This window comes from Apium graveolens, chromosome 1 (assembly GCF_009905375.1).
Source record: "Apium graveolens cultivar Ventura chromosome 1, ASM990537v1, whole genome shotgun sequence".
NCBI classification, from domain to species: domain Eukaryota; kingdom Viridiplantae; phylum Streptophyta; class Magnoliopsida; order Apiales; family Apiaceae; genus Apium; species Apium graveolens.
Window position 1 is genome coordinate 132,194,042 of NC_133647.1, and position 6,083 is coordinate 132,200,124.

Below are 6,083 nucleotides of genomic sequence, written 5' to 3' on the forward strand. Positions count from 1 at the left end.
GACGAGATCACTGTTTTTATCATTATTATTACTGCACTTCGTATTAGAACTGTCATAAAATAATAGAATTGCGATATACGTTCTCCCCATTATAAGAGCTGTGCAAGGCATAATGTTGTATATGATTGTGACCTAATGTTGAATTTCCCAATAATATTTTTTTATCAGAATCATGCCGCCAAGAAAGATTGGAACTAGGGCGAACCCTGGATCTGAGAACCAGGGAAGCCATAATCAGGACAATAGAAACCAGGAACACAGTGAAGAGGAAGATGAGGATTATGTAGAACAGGATGACTCCCTGTATGAAGAGGAAGAGGAAACATATGATGTTGAGGGATTTGAGATAGAGGCTGAAGAAGGAGAAACTGAGGTTGAGCAACCAAAACCAAACCCAGGCATGGATCCCATGGGCCAGTTCATGCAACTCCTAAGGCAGAATTTGGAACGTCAACCCAACCCACCCCCTCAAGGAAATAACAATGCTGTGGCAAACTCTTTCAGGGCTTTTAAGTCCCTTAAGCCCCCTGAGTTCCACGGATCAGCTGTAACACCCCCAAATCCAAGGTCGTGAATTCGGGTCGTTATGATCACTTATTAATTAAATAATTCTCTTTTCACAATATTACTCGACCTTTTATTCAAACTCACATACACACAGGTTATATGCTTGGAAACATTATCAAATAAATCATTTCCACTTATCTACCTGACGGGGCTAGCGCACAAAAAGCCTACGGAACTCACGAGCGTTCCTTACCCGCCTAAGGACAGCAGTCCTGGTCTGATCCATGCTGGTAGTCTGTTGTGATATGATATATAAAAGCAAGGGTGAGTATTAAAGCTCAGCAAGGTATATATCCCCATATTTAAGTATGTAAGGATAAATAAAACCAATAATTATACTTTGTATCTCCAAAGCGTTCTGAAAGTTTATATGCTTATCAAATTTATAATATTCTCAAAATCAACTACAATAGTATATCCAATGAATACTTGTATTCGTCTCTTTCTCAAAATCATTTTATACTCGTACTCATTTTATTTCAAAATCTCAAAATGTTACTCGAACCAAGATTCTCATATGGGTGTGATATATATTCGTCAACATCCCAATTTAAAACTCAGCCTTATCGGCAGATTTCACAAATGGATTTGATATATAATCATCAACATCCTTATTTAAACTCAGCCTTATCGGCAGATTTCTCAAATGGATTTGATATATATTCATCAATATCCTTGTTTAAAACTCAGCCTTATCGGCTCTCTGTTGTATATTTCACAACAGTTTTTCCAAAATGGAAGAAAGGGACTATACTGGAATAAAACACGTATCGGTGATCAGTCGAATACGAAATTTTCTCTACTAGTAGAAGGAATGCAAACCTAGCCACCTTTGGGCTCATCAAGACACTACACGGTGGTTTCCCATTGCCGTGCAAGTCCGAAAGTCAATGGTCACATAGACCATATAACCGTACAATGCGCCACTCCACGCTTGCATAATGCGCCACTCCGTGCTTGGTCACTGCCCGATACCACTCCGTGCCGGGCATGCCACATTCCAGTCCCAAAACAATTATATCTTTTGCTCAAAATCCTTTTTCGAAGGAATAGGTCGTTAAAAGTTGACCTCTAAATAAGATGATTTATTCATCACTTTTAACTCAATTGATCTTTGGGAGTTGTCGGAGTTTTGAATTTAAAATCATTTTCAAATCCCTATTTGTAGTAGGGTGACACATATATTACTCACTTGTTCTTTATTGAACGAGGAAGCAAAACTCTTATGCTTCTAGACTAAGTTCCCTAAGGTTTTTATACGTTTCAAATGATTAATCTCTTTCAAGATTTTTGAATAATTTAGAAAGTACCTTTGGGAACTATGTCTATTTTTAAATAAGTTTTTAGAAGTCCGAAGATATTAAATATCTAAGGTCTCATAATAATTTAAGAGGGATTCAATGAATTGATAAAATCTTATAAATAAAACATCTCTGTATAAGGTTCAATGAATTGATAAAAACCTTCTATATAAAATATCTCTGAATATGGTTCAATGAATTGATAAAATCTTAAGTACAAAGTATTTCGAATTAAGGTTCAATGAATTAATAAACCTTAAATACAAAATATTTCTGAAATACAAAATATTTCTGAATGAGGTCCAACGAATGGAGACACCTTAATCAAATAATCAAAACAGGGTTTGGTATCCTATAATTGCTCTTTGAATAGTTAAATCTTTATTAAATAACGTGAAATGATTTATAAACTATTCAGTATATTTTTAAATACTTTCTGGATATTTAATAATCCCTTAAGTATCGCTTTATAAAATAATCAATCAAGTAAGGGTGTCCCTTAAATGAATAAACCAATATTTCTCGAAGTTTAAGTCAAAATCTCAATCGTTCGCTTGATATCTATATTACGCGAAAGGTACTTTATTTATGGAAATAGAAATCTTTCGCGTCCGGCTCTCTCCGGAATTAAATCGCTATTAAAATATCTCCAACTCCCATTATCATATATTATATTTGAAATATATTTCAATTTCTCATACTCGTGTAAAACGAAATTTGTTTTCGTAACAATCGCATAATTCGTATGCATTGATATCATAGACAAGCATATATATTTGAAATGTAAATCATGGCATCAATATCACAACAGTATATATATAGCATGGATAGTATGAGATAGGGTTTCAAAAACTTGCCTCGAGTAATCGAAGTGGTATGGTCTCTGGTGTTTGGTTGGCGATCTATAAACAAGAACCAACGGTCTAAGTTAGTACGCGATTAACGTCTCGCTTTTATTAAGCAACTTTCGCAACTACTCAAGTATAACGAATCTTCGATCGTCACATTCTCAACACTTATATTCTCACTTTATAATATGGTCGAGTTTTGAAATCGATCGTTCGCTTTAGAAAGTCCATTTCGAGTTTTAAGCTCGAACGTGAGAAAACGCGCGTCAAAACTAGGTTTTTATGCGTTTCTCGCTTGCGCTCACTTTACCAAAATATTTTTATAAAATAGAAAAATTAATATTTTCTCAAAATTCTTTTTGTACAGTCTTCTCTACTGTCATATCCATTTTTTATAAGTTTTCCAGAATCTCATAATTATTTTAAGTCCTTCAAAATCACTATGCAAGTGGACTTAAGTGCAGTTGGCTAATCGCAGAAATGTTTTACACTAAAATGACCATAACTCCTAAACCGTAAATCTCCTCATGATGATCTACACATGTATAGAAACTGAAAAACAATATCTATCTATTCATGGCCAGTGGTTTTCAAATTTTAACCATTTTCATGGCCGAATGTCCTGCAGAAAACAGATCAAGTGCAAGAATGCCCAAACTCAATTTCTACTACTTGATCTTAACACAATCACTACCTATAACCATCATAAACACAAGTACTTCTCAATATCCACCCACATGAACCTTATATGCTCTATCTAGTACCACATACATGGATTACAACTCAACATCTCAAGCCTTTAGCAAGAACATAATCAATACAAACTCAAACAAACACAATCCTTTGGATCTTAACACTACAAGAAACATAACTCTTAAATCCAACCATAAAACCTTAAAGGGTTGAAAGTTATACCTTCTTGGACACTAGGAAGGTTAGTTCTAGGATGATTGAGGCTTGGTTTTCTTAGAAAACACTTAGAAGGGCCAGATCCTTAAGAAACAAAACCAAGAAACAAGTTAAAATTTCGGAGTAACCTTTCTGCACCTCATTCAAACATTTTTATAAAATTGAAAAAAATTAATTTGAGGCTGAAATTTGTTACGAAGCTTACCCATGATATATAGAAGCTATGGTAAAAATTTCATGATATTTGAATAAGTATATTTTGAGTTATGAATTTTTCTTTCTCCCTTGCTCAGAAAATCCGAACTGCTGGAATGAAAAATGGGAGAGCTTTAAGTGAGGGAAAAGGGGTTGTTTTCTTTTGTGGCTAAAGTGTGGGAGTGTATAATGAATATATGGGATGTATGCAGCAGATTTGACAATAATTTGGCAAAGGTATGGGTTGGTTTGATTGTGTGGTGAAGTGAGAAAAGGGAGAAGTATGGCTTGTGTACTTGTTTGTCTCCCATCACTATTCAACACTATTCCACTAACTATTCTAGTTAGCTTCTAATCATCTAGTTACACTCCTAACTACTAGTTAGGACTTGGTTATGCATGGCCAACTTGCATGGGATTTAATTTCTCATTCGTTTATTTATCGTAAACGCAATCGTCGTTCCATTCCGATAGTTTCCACGTATAACGACTTGTTTCGTAGAGATTTCTTTTATTGCTTATAATCCTATAACCAATTCAATTCCTTCTCTTGATCATAGAAACACCTTGATATATTATTTATTTCACGTAGTATTCCCGGTTCTACGCCATTCTTTACGGATACGAAAATACGTAGTATAATTGTGAATCTTCGAATTTCGTCGGCTTTTACATTCACTTATTTTCCTCGATAAACAAGAATATGATCTCGGATTCTCAAAATTCCACTATTCATTTTATGATGATCCCCATACGTATTAATTAATTAGCTCAAGTTACTATTCACAGAAGTTTTAAAATATTACAAAAATCAGGGTTCTTACAGTCTCCCCCCCCTTAAAAGGATTCCGTCCCGGAATCAATTCACAAATAGATGGGGGTACCTTTCTCGCAGGTGGCTCTCTAATTCCCAAGTCGACTCCTCGACCTTGGGATGTCTCAATAAGACTCTGAATAGCTTGACACTCTTGTTCCTGAGTACTTGCTCTTTTCAACCAATGATTTCAACTGGTTGCTCAATGTCGGACAGATCTAGTACTTACTCATGTTTCACTATATTCTTGGTATCCGCATTATACTTTCTCAACATTGGCACATGAAAAACACTATGAACCTGTTGAAGGTTTGGAGGTAAAGCCAATTCGTATGCCACGGTTCTATTTGTCACAAAATCTCAAAGGACCCATATATCGGGAACTCAACTTCCCTTTCTTTCCAAATCTCATCAGTCCTTCCCATGGTGACACTTTCAAAAATACCTGGTCACCCACTTCATACTCTCTGTCTTTTCGTGCTAAGTCGGCATATTTACGCTGTCGGTCATCCTCTGATCAACTCAACTATGTCCCTCGTTCTTTACACCAAGTCGGGACCTAGTAACTTTCTTTCACCAACGTCATCCCAGTACAAGGGTGAATGGAACCTCCGACCATACAGCGCCTCATGTGGGGGCATTTCTATACTCGCATGATAACTATGATTGTAGGCAAACTCTATCAAAGATAGGTGTTCATCTCAATAACCTTAAAAATCAATTACAAAATTTCTCAACATGTACTCCAATGTCTGAATGATTCACTCACTTTGTCCATCGGTTTGGGGATGGTATGCAGTACTCACATTCAGTTTGGTTCATAAGCATTCCTGAAAGCTCCTCAAAAAAATCTGGAGTTGAATCGGGGATCTCTGTCAGATACGATAGCTACAGAGACTCCATGTCTTATCACAATTTCCTTGATGTATAGCTCTACTAATCTATCCACCATGTAGGTTTTCTTGATTGGAAGAAAGTATGCTGACTTGGTCAGTCGATATATAATTACTCATATTGCATCACGGTTAGCCTTAGCTCGGGGAAATCCTACCACAGAATCCATGGCTATTTGTTCCCACTTTCATATCGGAATTCCTAAGGGTTGTAGGAGTCCCCTCGGTCGCTGATGTTCCACCTTCACTCTTTAACAGGTCAAACACTTACTGACCCAATTGGCCACGTCTCTTTTCATGTTGGGTCATCAATAATATTCCTTTGGATCTCGGTACATCTTGGTACCTCCAGGATGAATTGAATATCTAGAATTATGTCCTTCGCGTAAAATTTCATCTTTTAATTCTCGAACATTCGGAATCCAAATCCGGTTCGCATACCTCATAATTCCCTTCTCATCTTTCTCACATTTGACTTCTTCTCAGTCAAAGATTCTCACTCTTCATTCATCTTCTCTTCCTGATAATGTCCCATCTTTTCTAACAATTCCAGTTC